Source organism: Oncorhynchus kisutch, linkage group LG3 (assembly GCF_002021735.2).
Source record: "Oncorhynchus kisutch isolate 150728-3 linkage group LG3, Okis_V2, whole genome shotgun sequence".
NCBI lineage: Eukaryota > Metazoa > Chordata > Actinopteri > Salmoniformes > Salmonidae > Oncorhynchus > Oncorhynchus kisutch.
In genome coordinates, this window is record NC_034176.2 from 54,089,055 (window position 1) to 54,110,207 (window position 21,153).

At 40.6% G+C, this 21,153-nt stretch overlaps 22 non-coding genes across 22 annotated transcripts; all 22 read left to right on the top strand.

Moving 5' to 3' along the window:
• Positions 1 to 842: 842 nt before the first annotated feature.
• On the top strand, positions 843 to 916 carry trnat-agu (transfer RNA threonine (anticodon AGU)). Its single transcript has one exon. It is a non-coding gene; the product is annotated as a tRNA-Thr (tRNA).
• Positions 917 to 1,153: 237 nt separating this feature from the next.
• Positions 1,154 to 1,227, top strand: trnat-agu (transfer RNA threonine (anticodon AGU)). Its single transcript has one exon. It is a non-coding gene; the product is annotated as a tRNA-Thr (tRNA).
• Positions 1,228 to 2,245: 1,018 nt separating this feature from the next.
• On the top strand, positions 2,246 to 2,319 carry trnat-agu (transfer RNA threonine (anticodon AGU)). The gene has a single exon. It is a non-coding gene; the product is annotated as a tRNA-Thr (tRNA).
• A 237-nt stretch (positions 2,320 to 2,556) lies between these two features.
• On the top strand, positions 2,557 to 2,630 carry trnat-agu (transfer RNA threonine (anticodon AGU)). The gene has a single exon. It is a non-coding gene; the product is annotated as a tRNA-Thr (tRNA).
• A 1,017-nt stretch (positions 2,631 to 3,647) lies between these two features.
• On the top strand, positions 3,648 to 3,721 carry trnat-agu (transfer RNA threonine (anticodon AGU)). The gene has a single exon. It is a non-coding gene; the product is annotated as a tRNA-Thr (tRNA).
• A 237-nt stretch (positions 3,722 to 3,958) lies between these two features.
• trnat-agu (transfer RNA threonine (anticodon AGU)) lies at positions 3,959 to 4,032 on the top strand. Its single transcript has one exon. It is a non-coding gene; the product is annotated as a tRNA-Thr (tRNA).
• Positions 4,033 to 5,050: 1,018 nt separating this feature from the next.
• Positions 5,051 to 5,124, top strand: trnat-agu (transfer RNA threonine (anticodon AGU)). The gene has a single exon. It is a non-coding gene; the product is annotated as a tRNA-Thr (tRNA).
• Positions 5,125 to 5,361: 237 nt separating this feature from the next.
• On the top strand, positions 5,362 to 5,435 carry trnat-agu (transfer RNA threonine (anticodon AGU)). The gene has a single exon. It is a non-coding gene; the product is annotated as a tRNA-Thr (tRNA).
• Positions 5,436 to 6,453: 1,018 nt separating this feature from the next.
• Positions 6,454 to 6,527, top strand: trnat-agu (transfer RNA threonine (anticodon AGU)). The gene has a single exon. It is a non-coding gene; the product is annotated as a tRNA-Thr (tRNA).
• A 237-nt stretch (positions 6,528 to 6,764) lies between these two features.
• Positions 6,765 to 6,838, top strand: trnat-agu (transfer RNA threonine (anticodon AGU)). The gene has a single exon. It is a non-coding gene; the product is annotated as a tRNA-Thr (tRNA).
• Positions 6,839 to 7,856: 1,018 nt separating this feature from the next.
• On the top strand, positions 7,857 to 7,930 carry trnat-agu (transfer RNA threonine (anticodon AGU)). Its single transcript has one exon. It is a non-coding gene; the product is annotated as a tRNA-Thr (tRNA).
• A 237-nt stretch (positions 7,931 to 8,167) lies between these two features.
• Positions 8,168 to 8,241, top strand: trnat-agu (transfer RNA threonine (anticodon AGU)). The gene has a single exon. It is a non-coding gene; the product is annotated as a tRNA-Thr (tRNA).
• A 1,018-nt stretch (positions 8,242 to 9,259) lies between these two features.
• Positions 9,260 to 9,333, top strand: trnat-agu (transfer RNA threonine (anticodon AGU)). The gene has a single exon. It is a non-coding gene; the product is annotated as a tRNA-Thr (tRNA).
• A 237-nt stretch (positions 9,334 to 9,570) lies between these two features.
• trnat-agu (transfer RNA threonine (anticodon AGU)) lies at positions 9,571 to 9,644 on the top strand. The gene has a single exon. It is a non-coding gene; the product is annotated as a tRNA-Thr (tRNA).
• A 1,018-nt stretch (positions 9,645 to 10,662) lies between these two features.
• Positions 10,663 to 10,736, top strand: trnat-agu (transfer RNA threonine (anticodon AGU)). Its single transcript has one exon. It is a non-coding gene; the product is annotated as a tRNA-Thr (tRNA).
• Positions 10,737 to 10,973: 237 nt separating this feature from the next.
• trnat-agu (transfer RNA threonine (anticodon AGU)) lies at positions 10,974 to 11,047 on the top strand. The gene has a single exon. It is a non-coding gene; the product is annotated as a tRNA-Thr (tRNA).
• Positions 11,048 to 12,065: 1,018 nt separating this feature from the next.
• Positions 12,066 to 12,139, top strand: trnat-agu (transfer RNA threonine (anticodon AGU)). The gene has a single exon. It is a non-coding gene; the product is annotated as a tRNA-Thr (tRNA).
• A 1,320-nt stretch (positions 12,140 to 13,459) lies between these two features.
• On the top strand, positions 13,460 to 13,533 carry trnat-agu (transfer RNA threonine (anticodon AGU)). Its single transcript has one exon. It is a non-coding gene; the product is annotated as a tRNA-Thr (tRNA).
• A 1,321-nt stretch (positions 13,534 to 14,854) lies between these two features.
• On the top strand, positions 14,855 to 14,928 carry trnat-agu (transfer RNA threonine (anticodon AGU)). The gene has a single exon. It is a non-coding gene; the product is annotated as a tRNA-Thr (tRNA).
• A 1,321-nt stretch (positions 14,929 to 16,249) lies between these two features.
• Positions 16,250 to 16,323, top strand: trnat-agu (transfer RNA threonine (anticodon AGU)). The gene has a single exon. It is a non-coding gene; the product is annotated as a tRNA-Thr (tRNA).
• A 1,631-nt stretch (positions 16,324 to 17,954) lies between these two features.
• trnat-agu (transfer RNA threonine (anticodon AGU)) lies at positions 17,955 to 18,028 on the top strand. The gene has a single exon. It is a non-coding gene; the product is annotated as a tRNA-Thr (tRNA).
• Positions 18,029 to 20,459: 2,431 nt separating this feature from the next.
• Positions 20,460 to 20,533, top strand: trnat-agu (transfer RNA threonine (anticodon AGU)). Its single transcript has one exon. It is a non-coding gene; the product is annotated as a tRNA-Thr (tRNA).
• Positions 20,534 to 21,153: the final 620 nt, after the last annotated feature.

The window sequence follows — 21,153 nt, forward strand, 5'->3', positions numbered from 1 at the left end:
GAAAGCGCAACTGGGTCTTCAGTTTATTCATTACCGAGGCCCAAATGAAAAGAGTTCAGCCAACTTGTACACGTCACTTTCAAAGGATGAGTAGGCTCTACACGCCAGCTCTTGAAGCCAGCAGTGATCGTATAGCAGTTAGTACTCTGAGTTGTGGCCTCAGCAACCCCGGTCCAAATCCGGATCAGCGCACTGCAATGTCATTTCAAAAGGGTTGTATTTTGAACGAGATTAAACTTACTGTGTAAGCGAAGAAACTCAACAACTGTGCTATTTGACCAAGACCCCATTTCATGGTAGGTTAATTACTTACATTATTACATTATCTCCTGTGTTAGAGGAGTTTACCATTTTCAAGCTCGACACCCAAATGTGAATTGTAGTGTCCTCGAACAACCAAAATAATAATGACATAATGTATGATTCTGAATGTTTACTGATATCTTGCGACCCACCTATCACATGTTAATAACCGCTTTGGGTCCAAAATCGTTGTTTAAGAATCCATGCCAGAAGTTCTTGAGTTTATTCATCTCGAGACCCAAGTGAAAATGGTACTGTCCTCGAATGACCATAATTAAGAAGAAATAGTATGCGATTACAAATGTTTACTGATATCTCGCTACCCACCTTTCACATGCTCAGGCCCACTTTGGGACCCAGAACATAGGTTAAGAAACCCTGTTGCTTGACAATTGAAGGTGTCCGTATCGATTCCAATATTAGTAAATGACATTTGTTTTGTGACGTGTTTTTGCTAGACAGAGATATGGGTTAACTGAATGACTGGTTTGATTAAATTGGTGTGGGAATTCTTATCTGCAATAGATATTATATTAATGGGTGCTGTGGCTTAGTTGGTTAAAGCGCCTGTCTAGTAAACAGGCGATCCTGAGTTCAACTCTCAGCAGTACCTTTTCAAGCATTTGATTGTACACATTGGTGGAGAAGGTCAGAGGGGAGGTCCCAAAACATATCTTAAGAAACCCTGTTGCTTGACAATTGAAGGTGTCCGTATCTATTCCAATATTAGTAAATTACATTTTTTTTGTGACGTGTTTTTGCTAGACAGAGATATGGGTTAAATGAATGAGACTGGTTGGATTCAAATAGGTGTGGTAGTTCTTATCTGCAATAGGAGGTCATATAAATGGGTGCTGTGGCTTAGTTGGTTAAAGCGCCTGTCTAGTAAACAGGAGATCCTGAGTTCAAATCTCAGCAGTACCTCTTCAAGCATTTGATTGTACACATTGGTGGAGAAGGTCAGAGGGGAGGGAACTCTGATTTTCTCACCAATGGGTTTAGAGAATTAGGCAAGTGAAGATGTGAGGAGGATGCAATTGAGATATTCCAATGTTACGGAAAAAGGGCTCTTTTTGAATGAGTTAAACGTACCGACTGTGGAAAGCGCAACTGGGTCTTCAGTTTATTCATTACCGAGGCCCAAATGAAAAGAGTTCAGCCAGCTTGTACACGTCACTTTCAAAGGATGAGTAGGCTCTACACGCCAGCTCTTGAAGCCAGCAGTGATCGTATAGCGGTTAGTACTCTGAGTTGTGGCCTCAGCAACCCCGGTCCAAATCCGGATCAGCGCACTGCAATGTCATTTCAAAAGGGTTGTATTTTGAACGAGATTAAACTTACTGTGTAAGCGAAGAAACTCAACAACTGTGCTATTTGACCAAGACCCCATTTCATGGTAGGTTAATTACTTACATTATTACATTATCTCCTGTGTTAGAGGAGTTTACCATTTTCAAGCTCGACACCCAAATGTGAATTGTAGTGTCCTCGAACAACCAAAATAATAATGACATAATGTATGATTCTGAATGTTTACTGATATCTTGCGACCCACCTATCACATGTTAATAACCGCTTTGGGTCCAAAATCGTTGTTTAAGAATCCATGCCAGAAGTTCTTGAGTTTATTCATCTCGAGACCCAAGTGAAAATGGTACTGTCCTCGAATGACCATAATTAAGAAGAAATAGTATGCGATTACAAATGTTTACTGATATCTCGCTACCCACCTTTCACATGCTCAGGCCCACTTTGGGACCCAGAACATAGGTTAAGAAACCCTGTTGCTTGACAATTGAAGGTGTCCGTATCGATTCCAATATTAGTAAATGACATTTGTTTTGTGACGTGTTTTTGCTAGACAGAGATATGGGTTAACTGAATGACTGGTTTGATTAAATTGGTGTGGGAATTCTTATCTGCAATAGATATTATATTAATGGGTGCTGTGGCTTAGTTGGTTAAAGCGCCTGTCTAGTAAACAGGCGATCCTGAGTTCAACTCTCAGCAGTACCTTTTCAAGCATTTGATTGTACACATTGGTGGAGAAGGTCAGAGGGGAGGTCCCAAAACATATCTTAAGAAACCCTGTTGCTTGACAATTGAAGGTGTCCGTATCTATTCCAATATTAGTAAATTACATTTTTTTTGTGACGTGTTTTTGCTAGACAGAGATATGGGTTAAATGAATGAGACTGGTTGGATTCAAATAGGTGTGGTAGTTCTTATCTGCAATAGGAGGTCATATAAATGGGTGCTGTGGCTTAGTTGGTTAAAGCGCCTGTCTAGTAAACAGGAGATCCTGAGTTCAAATCTCAGCAGTACCTCTTCAAGCATTTGATTGTACACATTGGTGGAGAAGGTCAGAGGGGAGGGAACTCTGATTTTCTCACCAATGGGTTTAGAGAATTAGGCAAGTGAAGATGTGAGGAGGATGCAATTGAGTTATTCCAATGTTACGGAAAAGGGGCTCTTTTTGAATGAGTTAAACGTACCGACTGTGGAAAGCGCAACTGGGTCTTCAGTTTATTCATTACCGAGGCCCAAATGAAAAGAGTTCAGCCAGCTTGTACACGTCACTTTCAAAGGATGAGTAGGCTCTACACGCCAGCTCTTGAAGCCAGCAGTGATCGTATAGCGGTTAGTACTCTGAGTTGTGGCCTCAGCAACCCCGGTCCAAATCCGGATCAGCGCACTGCAATGTCATTTCAAAAGGGTTGTATTTTGAACGAGATTAAACTTACTGTGTAAGCGAAGAAACTCAACAACTGTGCTATTTGACCAAGACCCCATTTCATGGTAGGTTATTACTTACATTATTACATTATCTCCTGTGTTAGAGGAGTTTACCATTTTCAAGCTCGACACCCAAATGTGAATTGTAGTGTCCTCGAACAACCAAAATAATAATGACATAATGTATGATTCTGAATGTTTACTGATATCTTGCGACCCACCTATCACATGTTAATAACCGCTTTGGGTCCAAAATCGTTGTTTAAGAATCCATGCCAGAAGTTCTTGAGTTTATTCATCTCGAGACCCAAGTGAAAATGGTACTGTCCTCGAATGACCATAATTAAGAAGAAATAGTATGCGATTACAAATGTTTACTGATATCTCGCTACCCACCTTTCACATGCTCAGGCCCACTTTGGGACCCAGAACATAGGTTAAGAAACCCTGTTGCTTGACAATTGAAGGTGTCCGTATCGATTCCAATATTAGTAAATGACATTTGTTTTGTGACGTGTTTTTGCTAGACAGAGATATGGGTTAACTGAATGACTGGTTTGATTAAATTGGTGTGGGAATTCTTATCTGCAATAGATATTATATTAATGGGTGCTGTGGCTTAGTTGGTTAAAGCGCCTGTCTAGTAAACAGGCGATCCTGAGTTCAACTCTCAGCAGTACCTTTTCAAGCATTTGATTGTACACATTGGTGGAGAAGGTCAGAGGGGAGGTCCCAAAACATATCTTAAGAAACCCTGTTGCTTGACAATTGAAGGTGTCCGTATCTATTCCAATATTAGTAAATTACATTTTTTTTGTGACGTGTTTTTGCTAGACAGAGATATGGGTTAAATGAATGAGACTGGTTGGATTCAAATAGGTGTGGTAGTTCTTATCTGCAATAGGAGGTCATATAAATGGGTGCTGTGGCTTAGTTGGTTAAAGCGCCTGTCTAGTAAACAGGAGATCCTGAGTTCAAATCTCAGCAGTACCTCTTCAAGCATTTGATTGTACACATTGGTGGAGAAGGTCAGAGGGGAGGGAACTCTGATTTTCTCACCAATGGGTTTAGAGAATTAGGCAAGTGAAGATGTGAGGAGGATGCAATTGAGATATTCCAATGTTACGGAAAAAGGGCTCTTTTTGAATGAGTTAAACGTACCGACTGTGGAAAGCGCAACTGGGTCTTCAGTTTATTCATTACCGAGGCCCAAATGAAAAGAGTTCAGCCAGCTTGTACACGTCACTTTCAAAGGATGAGTAGGCTCTACACGCCAGCTCTTGAAGCCAGCAGTGATCGTATAGCGGTTAGTACTCTGAGTTGTGGCCTCAGCAACCCCGGTCCAAATCCGGATCAGCGCACTGCAATGTCATTTCAAAAGGGTTGTATTTTGAACGAGATTAAACTTACTGTGTAAGCGAAGAAACTCAACAACTGTGCTATTTGACCAAGACCCCATTTCATGGTAGGTTAATTACTTACATTATTACATTATCTCCTGTGTTAGAGGAGTTTACCATTTTCAAGCTCGACACCCAAATGTGAATTGTAGTGTCCTCGAACAACCAAAATAATAATGACATAATGTATGATTCTGAATGTTTACTGATATCTTGCGACCCACCTATCACATGTTAATAACCGCTTTGGGTCCAAAATCGTTGTTTAAGAATCCATGCCAGAAGTTCTTGAGTTTATTCATCTCGAGACCCAAGTGAAAATGGTACTGTCCTCGAATGACCATAATTAAGAAGAAATAGTATGCGATTACAAATGTTTACTGATATCTCGCTACCCACCTTTCACATGCTCAGGCCCACTTTGGGACCCAGAACATAGGTTAAGAAACCCTGTTGCTTGACAATTGAAGGTGTCCGTATCGATTCCAATATTAGTAAATGACATTTGTTTTGTGACGTGTTTTTGCTAGACAGAGATATGGGTTAACTGAATGACTGGTTTGATTAAATTGGTGTGGGAATTCTTATCTGCAATAGATATTATATTAATGGGTGCTGTGGCTTAGTTGGTTAAAGCGCCTGTCTAGTAAACAGGCGATCCTGAGTTCAACTCTCAGCAGTACCTTTTCAAGCATTTGATTGTACACATTGGTGGAGAAGGTCAGAGGGGAGGTCCCAAAACATATCTTAAGAAACCCTGTTGCTTGACAATTGAAGGTGTCCGTATCTATTCCAATATTAGTAAATGACATTTTTTTTGTGACGTGTTTTTGCTAGACAGAGATATGGGTTAAATGAATGAGACTGGTTGGATTCAAATAGGTGTGGTAGTTCTTATCTGCAATAGGAGGTCATATAAATGGGTGCTGTGGCTTAGTTGGTTAAAGCGCCTGTCTAGTAAACAGGAGATCCTGAGTTCAAATCTCAGCAGTACCTCTTCAAGCATTTGATTGTACACATTGGTGGAGAAGGTCAGAGGGGAGGGAACTCTGATTTTCTCACCAATGGGTTTAGAGAATTAGGCAAGTGAAGATGTGAGGAGGATGCAATTGAGATATTCCAATGTTACGGAAAAAGGGCTCTTTTTGAATGAGTTAAACGTACCGACTGTGGAAAGCGCAACTGGGTCTTCAGTTTATTCATTACCGAGGCCCAAATGAAAAGAGTTCAGCCAGCTTGTACACGTCACTTTCAAAGGATGAGTAGGCTCTACACGCCAGCTCTTGAAGCCAGCAGTGATCGTATAGCGGTTAGTACTCTGAGTTGTGGCCTCAGCAACCCCGGTCCAAATCCGGATCAGCGCACTGCAATGTCATTTCAAAAGGGTTGTATTTTGAACGAGATTAAACTTACTGTGTAAGCGAAGAAACTCAACAACTGTGCTATTTGACCAAGACCCCATTTCATGGTAGGTTAATTACTTACATTATTACATTATCTCCTGTGTTAGAGGAGTTTACCATTTTCAAGCTCGACACCCAAATGTGAATTGTAGTGTCCTCGAACAACCAAAATAATAATGACATAATGTATGATTCTGAATGTTTACTGATATCTTGCGACCCACCTATCACATGTTAATAACCGCTTTGGGTCCAAAATCGTTGTTTAAGAATCCATGCCAGAAGTTCTTGAGTTTATTCATCTCGAGACCCAAGTGAAAATGGTACTGTCCTCGAATGACCATAATTAAGAAGAAATAGTATGCGATTACAAATGTTTACTGATATCTCGCTACCCACCTTTCACATGCTCAGGCCCACTTTGGGACCCAGAACATAGGTTAAGAAACCCTGTTGCTTGACAATTGAAGGTGTCCGTATCGATTCCAATATTAGTAAATGACATTTGTTTTGTGACGTGTTTTTGCTAGACAGAGATATGGGTTAACTGAATGACTGGTTTGATTAAATTGGTGTGGGAATTCTTATCTGCAATAGATATTATATTAATGGGTGCTGTGGCTTAGTTGGTTAAAGCGCCTGTCTAGTAAACAGGCGATCCTGAGTTCAACTCTCAGCAGTACCTTTTCAAGCATTTGATTGTACACATTGGTGGAGAAGGTCAGAGGGGAGGTCCCAAAACATATCTTAAGAAACCCTGTTGCTTGACAATTGAAGGTGTCCGTATCTATTCCAATATTAGTAAATGACATTTTTTTTGTGACGTGTTTTTGCTAGACAGAGATATGGGTTAAATGAATGAGACTGGTTGGATTCAAATAGGTGTGGTAGTTCTTATCTGCAATAGGAGGTCATATAAATGGGTGCTGTGGCTTAGTTGGTTAAAGCGCCTGTCTAGTAAACAGGAGATCCTGAGTTCAAATCTCAGCAGTACCTCTTCAAGCATTTGATTGTACACATTGGTGGAGAAGGTCAGAGGGGAGGGAACTCTGATTTTCTCACCAATGGGTTTAGAGAATTAGGCAAGTGAAGATGTGAGGAGGATGCAATTGAGATATTCCAATGTTACGGAAAAAGGGCTCTTTTTGAATGAGTTAAACGTACCGACTGTGGAAAGCGCAACTGGGTCTTCAGTTTATTCATTACCGAGGCCCAAATGAAAAGAGTTCAGCCAGCTTGTACACGTCACTTTCAAAGGATGAGTAGGCTCTACACGCCAGCTCTTGAAGCCAGCAGTGATCGTATAGCGGTTAGTACTCTGAGTTGTGGCCTCAGCAACCCCGGTCCAAATCCGGATCAGCGCACTGCAATGTCATTTCAAAAGGGTTGTATTTTGAACGAGATTAAACTTACTGTGTAAGCGAAGAAACTCAACAACTGTGCTATTTGACCAAGACCCCATTTCATGGTAGGTTAATTACTTACATTATTACATTATCTCCTGTGTTAGAGGAGTTTACCATTTTCAAGCTCGACACCCAAATGTGAATTGTAGTGTCCTCGAACAACCAAAATAATAATGACATAATGTATGATTCTGAATGTTTACTGATATCTTGCGACCCACCTATCACATGTTAATAACCGCTTTGGGTCCAAAATCGTTGTTTAAGAATCCATGCCAGAAGTTCTTGAGTTTATTCATCTCGAGACCCAAGTGAAAATGGTACTGTCCTCGAATGACCATAATTAAGAAGAAATAGTATGCGATTACAAATGTTTACTGATATCTCGCTACCCACCTTTCACATGCTCAGGCCCACTTTGGGACCCAGAACATAGGTTAAGAAACCCTGTTGCTTGACAATTGAAGGTGTCCGTATCGATTCCAATATTAGTAAATGACATTTGTTTTGTGACGTGTTTTTGCTAGACAGAGATATGGGTTAACTGAATGACTGGTTTGATTAAATTGGTGTGGGAATTCTTATCTGCAATAGATATTATATTAATGGGTGCTGTGGCTTAGTTGGTTAAAGCGCCTGTCTAGTAAACAGGCGATCCTGAGTTCAACTCTCAGCAGTACCTTTTCAAGCATTTGATTGTACACATTGGTGGAGAAGGTCAGAGGGGAGGTCCCAAAACATATCTTAAGAAACCCTGTTGCTTGACAATTGAAGGTGTCCGTATCTATTCCAATATTAGTAAATGACATTTTTTTTGTGACGTGTTTTTGCTAGACAGAGATATGGGTTAAATGAATGAGACTGGTTGGATTCAAATAGGTGTGGTAGTTCTTATCTGCAATAGGAGGTCATATAAATGGGTGCTGTGGCTTAGTTGGTTAAAGCGCCTGTCTAGTAAACAGGAGATCCTGAGTTCAAATCTCAGCAGTACCTCTTCAAGCATTTGATTGTACACATTGGTGGAGAAGGTCAGAGGGGAGGGAACTCTGATTTTCTCACCAATGGGTTTAGAGAATTAGGCAAGTGAAGATGTGAGGAGGATGCAATTGAGATATTCCAATGTTACGGAAAAAGGGCTCTTTTTGAATGAGTTAAACGTACCGACTGTGGAAAGCGCAACTGGGTCTTCAGTTTATTCATTACCGAGGCCCAAATGAAAAGAGTTCAGCCAGCTTGTACACGTCACTTTCAAAGGATGAGTAGGCTCTACACGCCAGCTCTTGAAGCCAGCAGTGATCGTATAGCGGTTAGTACTCTGAGTTGTGGCCTCAGCAACCCCGGTCCAAATCCGGATCAGCGCACTGCAATGTCATTTCAAAAGGGTTGTATTTTGAACGAGATTAAACTTACTGTGTAAGCGAAGAAACTCAACAACTGTGCTATTTGACCAAGACCCCATTTCATGGTAGGTTAATTACTTACATTATTACATTATCTCCTGTGTTAGAGGAGTTTACCATTTTCAAGCTCGACACCCAAATGTGAATTGTAGTGTCCTCGAACAACCAAAATAATAATGACATAATGTATGATTCTGAATGTTTACTGATATCTTGCGACCCACCTATCACATGTTAATAACCGCTTTGGGTCCAAAATCGTTGTTTAAGAATCCATGCCAGAAGTTCTTGAGTTTATTCATCTCGAGACCCAAGTGAAAATGGTACTGTCCTCGAATGACCATAATTAAGAAGAAATAGTATGCGATTACAAATGTTTACTGATATCTCGCTACCCACCTTTCACATGCTCAGGCCCACTTTGGGACCCAGAACATAGGTTAAGAAACCCTGTTGCTTGACAATTGAAGGTGTCCGTATCGATTCCAATATTAGTAAATGACATTTGTTTTGTGACGTGTTTTTGCTAGACAGAGATATGGGTTAACTGAATGACTGGTTTGATTAAATTGGTGTGGGAATTCTTATCTGCAATAGATATTATATTAATGGGTGCTGTGGCTTAGTTGGTTAAAGCGCCTGTCTAGTAAACAGGCGATCCTGAGTTCAACTCTCAGCAGTACCTTTTCAAGCATTTGATTGTACACATTGGTGGAGAAGGTCAGAGGGGAGGTCCCAAAACATATCTTAAGAAACCCTGTTGCTTGACAATTGAAGGTGTCCGTATCTATTCCAATATTAGTAAATTACATTTTTTTTGTGACGTGTTTTTGCTAGACAGAGATATGGGTTAAATGAATGAGACTGGTTGGATTCAAATAGGTGTGGTAGTTCTTATCTGCAATAGGAGGTCATATAAATGGGTGCTGTGGCTTAGTTGGTTAAAGCGCCTGTCTAGTAAACAGGAGATCCTGAGTTCAAATCTCAGCAGTACCTCTTCAAGCATTTGATTGTACACATTGGTGGAGAAGGTCAGAGGGGAGGGAACTCTGATTTTCTCACCAATGGGTTTAGAGAATTAGGCAAGTGAAGATGTGAGGAGGATGCAATTGAGATATTCCAATGTTACGGAAAAAGGGCTCTTTTTGAATGAGTTAAACGTACCGACTGTGGAAAGCGCAACTGGGTCTTCAGTTTATTCATTACCGAGGCCCAAATGAAAAGAGTTCAGCCAGCTTGTACACGTCACTTTCAAAGGATGAGTAGGCTCTACACGCCAGCTCTTGAAGCCAGCAGTGATCGTATAGCGGTTAGTACTCTGAGTTGTGGCCTCAGCAACCCCGGTCCAAATCCGGATCAGCGCACTGCAATGTCATTTCAAAAGGGTTGTATTTTGAACGAGATTAAACTTACTGTGTAAGCGAAGAAACTCAACAACTGTGCTATTTGACCAAGACCCCATTTCATGGTAGGTTAATTACTTACATTATTACATTATCTCCTGTGTTAGAGGAGTTTACCATTTTCAAGCTCGACACCCAAATGTGAATTGTAGTGTCCTCGAACAACCAAAATAATAATGACATAATGTATGATTCTGAATGTTTACTGATATCTTGCGACCCACCTATCACATGTTAATAACCGCTTTGGGTCCAAAATCGTTGTTTAAGAATCCATGCCAGAAGTTCTTGAGTTTATTCATCTCGAGACCCAAGTGAAAATGGTACTGTCCTCGAATGACCATAATTAAGAAGAAATAGTATGCGATTACAAATGTTTACTGATATCTCGCTACCCACCTTTCACATGCTCAGGCCCACTTTGGGACCCAGAACATAGGTTAAGAAACCCTGTTGCTTGACAATTGAAGGTGTCCGTATCGATTCCAATATTAGTAAATGACATTTGTTTTGTGACGTGTTTTTGCTAGACAGAGATATGGGTTAACTGAATGACTGGTTTGATTAAATTGGTGTGGGAATTCTTATCTGCAATAGATATTATATTAATGGGTGCTGTGGCTTAGTTGGTTAAAGCGCCTGTCTAGTAAACAGGCGATCCTGAGTTCAACTCTCAGCAGTACCTTTTCAAGCATTTGATTGTACACATTGGTGGAGAAGGTCAGAGGGGAGGTCCCAAAACATATCTTAAGAAACCCTGTTGCTTGACAATTGAAGGTGTCCGTATCTATTCCAATATTAGTCAATTACATTTTTTTTGTGACGTGTTTTTGCTAGACAGAGATATGGGTTAAATGAATGAGACTGGTTGGATTCAAATAGGTGTGGTAGTTCTTATCTGCAATAGGAGGTCACATAAATGGGTGCTGTGACTTAGTTGGTTAAAGCGCCTGTCTAGTAAACAGGAGATCCTGAGTTCAAATCTCAGCAGTACCTCTTCAAGCATTTGATTGTACACATTGGTGGAGAAGGTCAGAGGGGAGGGAACTCTGATTTTCTCACCAATGGGTTTAGAGAATTAGGCAAGTGAAGATGTGAGGAGGATGCAATTGAGATATTCCAATGTTACGGAAAAAGGGCTCTTTTTGAATGAGTTAAACGTACCGACTGTGGAAAGCGCAACTGGGTCTTCAGTTTATTCATTACCGAGGCCCAAATGAAAAGAGTTCAGCCAGCTTGTACACGTCACTTTCAAAGGATGAGTAGGCTCTACACGCCAGCTCTTGAAGCCAGCAGTGATCGTATAGCGGTTAGTACTCTGAGTTGTGGCCTCAGCAACCCCGGTCCAAATCCGGATCAGCGCACTGCAATGTCATTTCAAAAGGGTTGTATTTTGAACGAGATTAAACTTACTGTGTAAGCGAAGAAACTCAACAACTGTGCTATTTGACCAAGACCCCATTTCATGGTAGGTTAATTACTTACATTATTACATTATCTCCTGTGTTAGAGGAGTTTACCATTTTCAAGCTCGACACCCAAATGTGAATTGTAGTGTCCTCGAACAACCAAAATAATAATGACATAATGTATGATTCTGAATGTTTACTGATATCTTGCGACCCACCTATCACATGTTAATAACCGCTTTGGGTCCAAAATCGTTGTTTAAGAATCCATGCCAGAAGTTCTTGAGTTTATTCATCTCGAGACCCAAGTGAAAATGGTACTGTCCTCGAATGACCATAATTAAGAAGAAATAGTATGCGATTACAAATGTTTACTGATATCTCGCTACCCACCTTTCACATGCTCAGGCCCACTTTGGGACCCAGAACATAGGTTAAGAAACCCTGTTGCTTGACAATTGAAGGTGTCCGTATCGATTCCAATATTAGTAAATGACATTTGTTTTGTGACGTGTTTTTGCTAGACAGAGATATGGGTTAACTGAATGACTGGTTTGATTAAATTGGTGTGGGAATTCTTATCTGCAATAGATATTATATTAATGGGTGCTGTGGCTTAGTTGGTTAAAGCGCCTGTCTAGTAAACAGGCGATCCTGAGTTCAACTCTCAGCAGTACCTTTTCAAGCATTTGATTGTACACATTGGTGGAGAAGGTCGAGGGGAGGTCCCAAAACATATCTTAAGAAACCCTGTTGCTTGACAATTGAAGGTGTCCGTATCTATTCCAATATTAGTCAATTACATTTTTTTTGTGACGTGTTTTTGCTAGACAGAGATATGGCTTAAATGAATGAGACTGGTTGGATTCAAATAGGTGTGGTAGTTCTTATCTGCAATAGGAGGTCACATAAATGGGTGCTGTGACTTAGTTGGTTAAAGCTCCTGTCTAGTAAACAGGAGATCCTGAGTTCAAATCTCAGCAGTACCTCTTCAAGCATTTGATTGTACACATTGGTGGAGATGGGAGGGAACTCTGATTTTCTCACCAATGGGTTTAGAGAATTAGGCAAGTGAAGATGTGAGGAGGACGCAATTGAGATATTCCAATGTTACGGAAAAAGGGCTCTTTTTGAATGAGTTAAAAGTACCGACTGTGGAAAGCGCAACTGGGTCTTCAGTTTATTCATTACCGAGGCCCAAATGAAAAGAGTTCAGCCAGCTTGTACACGTCACTTTCAAAGGATGAGTAGGCTCTACACGCCAGCTCTTGAAGCCAGCAGTGATCGTATAGCGGTTAGTACGCTGAGTTGTGGCCTCAGCAACCCCGGTCCAAATCCGGATCAGCGCACTGCAATGTCATTTCAAAAGGGTTGTATTTTGAACGAGATTAAACTTACTGTGTAAGCGAAGAAACTCAACAACTGTGCTATTTGACCAAGACCCCATTTCATGGTAGGTTAATTACTTACATTATTACATTATCTCCTGTGTTAGAGGAGTTTACCATTTTCAAGCTCGACACCCAAATGTGAATTGTAGTGTCCTCGAACAACCAAAATAATAATGACATAATGTATGATTCTGAATGTTTACTGATATCTTGCGACCCACCTATCACATGTTAATAACCGCTTTGGGTCCAAAATCGTTGTTTAAGAATCCATGCCAGAAGTTCTTGAGTTTATTCATCTCGAGACCCAAGTGAAAATGGTACTGTCCTCGAATGACCATAATTAAGAAGAAATAGTATGCGATTACAAATGTTTACTGATATCTCGCTACCCACCTTTCACATGCTCAGGCCCACTTTGGGACCCAGAACATAGGTTAAGAAACCCTGTTGCTTGACAATTGAAGGTGTCCGTATCGATTCCAATATTAGTAAATGACATTTGTTTTGTGACGTGTTTTTGCTAGACAGAGATATGGGTTAACTGAATGACTGGTTTGATTAAATTGGTGTGGGAATTCTTATCTGCAATAGATATTATATTAATGGGTGCTGTGGCTTAGTTGGTTAAAGCGCCTGTCTAGTAAACAGGCGATCCTGAGTTCAACTCTCAGCAGTACCTTTTCAAGCATTTGATTGTACACATTGGTGGAGAAGGTCCGAGGGGAGGTCCCAAAACATATCTTAAGAAACCCTGTTGCTTGACAATTGAAGGTGTCCGTATCTATTCCAATATTAGTCAATTACATTTTTTTTGTGACGTGTTTTTGCTAGACAGAGATATGGCTTAAATGAATGAGACTGGTTGGATTCAAATAGGTGTGGTAGTTCTTATCTGCAATAGGAGGTCACATAAATGGGTGCTGTGACTTAGTTGGTTAAAGCTCCTGTCTAGTAAACAGGAGATCCTGAGTTCAAATCTCAGCAGTACCTCTTCAAGCATTTCATTGTACACATTGGTGGAGATGGGAGGGAACTCTGATTTTCTCACCAATGGGTTTAGAGAATTAGGCAAGTGAAGATGTGAGGAGGACGCAATTGAGATATTCCAATGTTACGGAAAAAGGGCTCTTTTTGAATGAGTTAAAAGTACCGACTGTGGAAAGCGCAACTGGGTCTTCAGTTTATTCATTACCGAGGCCCAAATGAAAAGAGTTCAGCCAGCTTGTACACGTCACTTTCAAAGGATGAGTAGGCTCTACACGCCAGCTCTTGAAGCCAGCAGTGATCGTATAGCGGTTAGTACGCTGAGTTGTGGCCTCAGCAACCCCGGTCCAAATCCGGATCAGCGCACTGCAATGTCATTTCAAAAGGGTTGTATTTTGAACGAGATTAAACTTACTGTGTAAGCGAAGAAACTCAACAACTGTGCTATTTGACCAAGACCCCATTTCATGGTAGGTTAATTACTTACATTATTACATTATCTCCTGTGTTAGAGGAGTTTACCATTTTCAAGCTCGACACCCAAATGTGAATTGTAGTGTCCTCGAACAACCAAAATAATAATGACATAATGTATGATTCTGAATGTTTACTGATATCTTGCGACCCACCTATCACATGTTAATAACCGCTTTGGGTCCAAAATCGTTGTTTAAGAATCCATGCCAGAAGTTCTTGAGTTTATTCATCTCGAGACCCAAGTGAAAATGGTACTGTCCTCGAATGACCATAATTAAGAAGAAATAGTATGCGATTACAAATGTTTACTGATATCTCGCTACCCACCTTTCACATGCTCAGGCCCACTTTGGGACCCAGAACATAGGTTAAGAAACCCTGTTGCTTGACAATTGAAGGTGTCCGTATCGATTCCAATATTAGTAAATGACATTTGTTTTGTGACGTGTTTTTGCTAGACAGAGATATGGGTTAACTGAATGACTGGTTTGATTAAATTGGTGTGGGAATTCTTATCTGCAATAGATATTATATTAATGGGTGCTGTGGCTTAGTTGGTTAAAGCGCCTGTCTAGTAAACAGGCGATCCTGAGTTCAACTCTCAGCAGTACCTTTTCAAGCATTTGATTGTACACATTGGTGGAGAAGGTCCGAGGGGAGGTCCCAAAACATATCTTAAGAAACCATGTTGCTTGACAATTGAAGGTGTCCGTATCTATTCCAATATTAGTCAATTACATTTTTTTTGTGACGTGTTTTTGCTAGACAGAGATATGGCTTAAATGAATGAGACTGGTTGGATTCAAATAGGTGTGGTAGTTCTTATCTGCAATAGGAGGTCACATAAATGGGTGCTGTGACTTAGTTGGTTAAAGCTCCTGTCTAGTAAACAGGAGATCCTGAGTTCAAATCTCAGCAGTACCTCTTCAAGCATTTCATTGTACACATTGGTGGAGATGGGAGGGAACTCTGATTTTCTCACCAATGGGTTTAGAGAATTAGGCAAGTGAAGATGTGAGGAGGACGCAATTGAGATATTCCAATGTTACGGAAAAAGGGCTCTTTTTGAATGAGTTAAAAGTACCGACTGTGGAAAGCGCAACTGGGTCTTCAGTTTATTCATTACCGAGGCCCAAATGAAAAGAGTTCAGCCAGCTTGTACACGTCACTTTCAAAGGATGAGTAGGCTCTACACGCCAGCTCTTGAAGCCAGCAGTGATCGTATAGCGGTTAGTACTCTGAGTTGTGGCCTCAGCAACCCCGGTCCAAATCCGGATCAGCGCACTGCAATGTCATTTCAAAAGGGTTGTATTTTGAACGAGATTAAACTTACTGTGTAAGCGAAGAAACTCAACAACTGTGCTATTTGACCAAGACCCCATTTCATGGTAGGTTAATTACTTACATTATTACATTATCTCCTGTGTTAGAGGAGTTTACCATTTTCAAGCTCGACACCCAAATGTGAATTGTAGTGTCCTCGAACAACCAAAATAATAATGACATAATGTATGATTCTGAATGTTTACTGATATCTTGCGACCCACCTATCACATGTTAATAACCGCTTTGGGTCCAAAATCGTTGTTTAAGAATCCATGCCAGAAGTTCTTGAGTTTATTCATCTCGAGACCCAAGTGAAAATGGTACTGTCCTCGAATGACCATAATTAAGAAGAAATAGTATGCGATTACAAATGTTTACTGATATCTCGCTACCCACCTTTCACATGCTCAGGCCCACTTTGGGACCCAGAACATAGGTTAAGAAACCCTGTTGCTTGACAATTGAAGGTGTCCGTATCGATTCCAATATTAGTAAATGACATTTGTTTTGTGACGTGTTTTTGCTAGACAGAGATATGGGTTAACTGAATGACTGGTTTGATTAAATTGGTGTGGGAATTCTTATCTGCAATAGATATTATATTAATGGGTGCTGTGGCTTAGTTGGTTAAAGCGCCTGTCTAGTAAACAGGCGATCCTGAGTTCAACTCTCAGCAGTACCTTTTCAAGCATTTGATTGTACACATTGGTGGAGAAGGTCCGAGGGGAGGTCCCAAAACATATCTTAAGAAACCCTGTTGCTTGACAATTGAAGGTGTCCGTATCTATTCCAATATTAGTCAATTACATTTTTTTTGTGACGTGTTTTTGCTAGACAGAGATATGGCTTAAATGAATGAGACTGGTTGGATTCAAATAGGTGTGGTAGTTCTTATCTGCAATAGGAGGTCACATAAATGGGTGCTGTGACTTAGTTGGTTAAAGCTCCTGTCTAGTAAACAGGAGATCCTGAGTTCAAATCTCAGCAGTACCTCTTCAAGCATTTCATTGTACACATTGGTGGAGATGGGAGGGAACTCTGATTTTCTCACCAATGGGTTTAGAGAATTAGGCAAGTGAAGATGTGAGGAGGACGCAATTGAGATATTCCAATGTTACGGAAAAAGGGCTCTTTTTGAATGAGTTAAAAGTACCGACTGTGGAAAGCGCAACTGGGTCTTCAGTTTATTCATTACCGAGGCCCAAATGAAAAGAGTTCAGCCAGCTTGTACACGTCACTTTCAAAGGATGAGTAGGCTCTACACGCCAGCTCTTGAAGCCAGCAGTGATCGTATAGCGGTTAGTACGCTGAGTTGTGGCCTCAGCAACCCCGGTCCAAATCCGGATCAGCGCACTGCAATGTCATTTCAAAAGGGTTGTATTTTGAACGAGATTAAACTTACTGTGTAAGCGAAGAAACTCAACAACTGTGCTATTTGACCAAGACCCCATTTCATGGTAGGTTAATTACTTACATTATTACATTATCTCCTGTGTTAGAGGAGTTTACCATTTTCAAGCTCGACACCCAAATGTGAATTGTAGTGTCCTCGAACAACCAAAATAATAATGACATAATGTATGATTCTGAATGTTTACTGATATCTTGCGACCCACCTATCATATGTTAATAACCGCTTTGGTTCCAAAATCGTTGTTTAAGAATCCATGCCAGAAGTTCTTGAGTTTATTCATCTCGAGACCCAAGTGAAAATGGTACTGTCCTCGAATGACCATAATTAAGAAGAAATAGTATGCGATTACAAATGTTTACTGATATCTCGCTACCCACCTTTCACATGCTCAGGCCCACTTTGGGACCCAGAACATAGGTTAAGAAACCCTGTTGCTTGACAATTGAAGGTGTCCGTATCGATTCCAATATTAGTAAATTACATTTGTTTTGTGACGTGTTTTTGCTAGACAGAGATATGGGTTACCTGAATGACTGGTTTGATTAAATTGGTGTGGGAATTCTTATCTGCAATAGACATTATATTAATGGGTGCTGTGGCTTAGTTGGTTAAAGCGCCTGTCTAGTAAACAGGTGATCATGAGTTCAACTCTCAGCAGTACCTTTTCAAGCATTTGATTGTACACATTGGTGGAGAAGGTCAGAGGGGAGGTCCCAAAACATATCTTAAGAAACCCTGTTGCTTGACAATTGAAGGTGTCCGTATCTATTCCAATATTAGGAAATGACATTTTTTTGTGACGTGTTTTTGCTAGACAGAGATATGGGTTAAATGAATGAGACTGGTTGGATTCAAATAGGTGTGGTAGTTCTTATCTGCAATAGGAGGTCATATAAATGGTTGCTGTGGCTTAGTTGGTTAAAGCGCCTGTCTAGTAAACAGGAGATCCTGAGTTCAAATCTCAGCAGTACCTCTTCAAGCATTTGATTGTACACATTGGTGGAGAAGGTCAGAGGGGAGGGAACTCTGATTTTCTCACCAATGGGTTTAGAGAATTAGGCAAGTGAAGATGTGAGGAGGATGCAATTGAGATATTCCAATGTTACGGAAAAAGGGCTCTTTTTGAATGAGTTAAACAGGAAAGCGCAACTGACTGTGGAAAGCGCAACTGGGTCTTCAGTTTATTCATTACCGAGGCCCAAATGAAAAGAGTTCAGCCAGCTTGTACACGTCACTTTCAAAGGATGAGTAGGCTCTACACGCCAGCTCTTGAAGCCAGCAGTGATCGTATAGCGGTTAGTACTCTGAGTTGTGGCCTCAGCAACCCCGGTCCAAATCCGGATCAGCGCACTGCAATGTCATTTCAAAAGGGTTGTATTTTGAACGAGATTAAATTTACTGTGTAAGCGAAGAAACTCAACAACTGTGCTATTTGACCAAGACCCCATTTCATGGTAGGTTAATTACTTACATTATTACATTATCTCCTGTGTTAGAGGAGTTTACCATTTTCAAGCTCGACACCCAAATGTGAATTGTAGTGTCCTCGAACAACCAAAATAATAATGACATAATGTATGATTCTGAATGTTTACTGATATCTTGCGACCCACCTATCACATGTTAATAACCGCTTTGGGTCCAAAATCGTTGTTTAAGAATCCATGCCAGAAGTTCTTGAGTTTATTCATCTCGAGACCCAAGTGAAAATGGTACTGTCCTCGAATGACCATAATTAAGAAGAAATAGTATGCGATTACAAATGTTTACTGATATCTCGCTACCCACCTTTCACATGCTCAGGCCCACTTTGGGACCCAGAACATAGGTTAAGAAACCCTGTTGCTTGACAATTGAAGGTGTCCGTATCGATTCCAATATTAGTAAATGACATTTGTTTTGTGATGTGTTTTTGCTAGACAGAGATATGGGTTAACTGAATGACTGGTTTGATTAAATTGGTGTGGGAATTCTTATCTGCAATAGATATTATATTAATGGGTGCTGGGGCTTAGTTGGTTAAAGCGCCTGTCTAGTAAACAGGCGATCCTGAGTTCAACTCTCAGCAGTACCTTTTCAAGCATTTGATTGTACACATTGGTGGAGAAGGTCAGAGGGGAGGTCCCAAAACATATCTTAAGAATCCCTGTTGCTTGACAATTGAAGGTGTCCGTATCGATTCCAATATTAGTAAATGACATTTTTTTTGTGACGTGTTTTTGCTAGACAGAGATATGGGTTAAATGAATGAGACTGGTTGGATTCAAATAAGTGTGGTAGTTCTTATCTGCAATAGGAGGTCATATAAATGGGTGCTGTGGCTTAGTTGGTTAAAACGCCTGTCTAGTAAACAGGAGATCCTTAGTTCAAATCTCAGCAGTACCTCTTCAAGCATTTGATTGTACACATTGGTGGAGAAGGTCAGAGGGGAGGGAACTCTGATTGTCTCACCAATGGGTTTAGAGAATTAGGCAAGTGAGGAGGATGCAATTGAGCTATTCCAATGTTACGGAAAAAGGGCTCTTTTTGAATGAGTTAAACAGGAAAGCGCAACTGACTGTGGAAAGCGCAACTGGGTCTTCAGTTTATTCATTACCGAGGCCCAAATGAAAAGAGTTCAGCCAGCTTGTACACGTCACTTTCAAAGGATGAGTAGGCTCTACACGCCAGCTCTTGAAGCCAGCAGTGATCGTATAGCGGTTAGTACTCTGAGTTGTGGCCTCAGCAACCCCGGTCCAAATCCGGATCAGCGCACTGCAATGTCATTTCAAAAGGGTTGTATTTTGAACGAGATTAAACTTACTGTGTAAGCGAAGAAACTCAACAACTGTGCTATTTGACCAAGACCCCATTTCATGGTAGGTTAATTACTTACATTATTACATTATCTCCTGTGTTAGAGGAGTTTACCATTTTCAAGCTCGACACCCAAATGTGAATTGTAGTGTCCTCGAACAACCAAAATAATAATGACATAATGTATGATTCTGAATGTTTACTGATATCTTGCGACCCACCTATCACATGTTAATAACCGCTTTGGGTCCAAAATCGTTGTTTAAGAATCCATGCCAGAAGTTCTTGAGTTTATTCATCTCGAGACCCAAGTGAAAATGGTACTGTCCTCGAATGACCATAATTAAGAAGAAATAGTATGCGATTACAAATGTTTACTGATATCTCGCTACCCACCTTTCACATGCTCAGGCCCACTTTGGGACCCAGAACATAGGTTAAGAAACCCTGTTGCTTGACAATTGAAGGTGTCCGTATCGATTCCAATATTAGTAAATGACATTTGTTTTGTGACGTGTTTTTGCTAGACAGAGATATGGGTTAACTGAATGACTGGTTTGATTAAATTGGTGTGGGAATTCTTATCTGCAATAGATATTATATTAATGGGTGCTGTGGCTTAGTTGGTTAAAGCGCCTGTCTAGTAAACAGGCGATCCTGAGTTCAACTCTCAGCGGTACCTTTTCAAGCATTTGATTGTACACATTGGTGGAGAAGGTCAGAGGGGAGGTCCCAAAACATATCTTAAGAATCCCTGTTGCTTGACAATTGAAGGTGTCCGTATCGATTCCAATAATAGTAAATGACATTTTTTTTGTGACGTGTTTTTGCTAGACAGAGATATGGGTTAAATGAATGAGACTGGTTGGATTCAAATAAGTGTGGTAGTTCTTATCTGCAATAGGAGGTCATATAAATGGGTGCTGTGGCTTAGTTGGTTAAAGTGCCTGTCTAGTAAACAGGAGATCCTGAGTTGAAATCTCAGCAGTACCTCTTCAAGCATTTGATTGTACACATTGGTGGAGAAGGTCAGAGGGGAGGGAATTCTGGTTTTCTCACCAATGGGTTTAGAGAATTAGGCAAGTGAGGATGCAATTGAGATATTCCAATGTTATGGAAAAAGGGCTCTTTTTGAATGAGTTAAACGTACCGACTGTGGAAAGCAACTGGGTCTTCAGTTTATTCATTACCGAGGCCCAAATGAAAAGAGTTCAGCCAGCTTGTGACACGTCACTTTCAAAGGATGAGTAGGCTCTACACGCCAGCTCTTGAAGCCAGCAGTGATCGTATAGCGGTTACTAC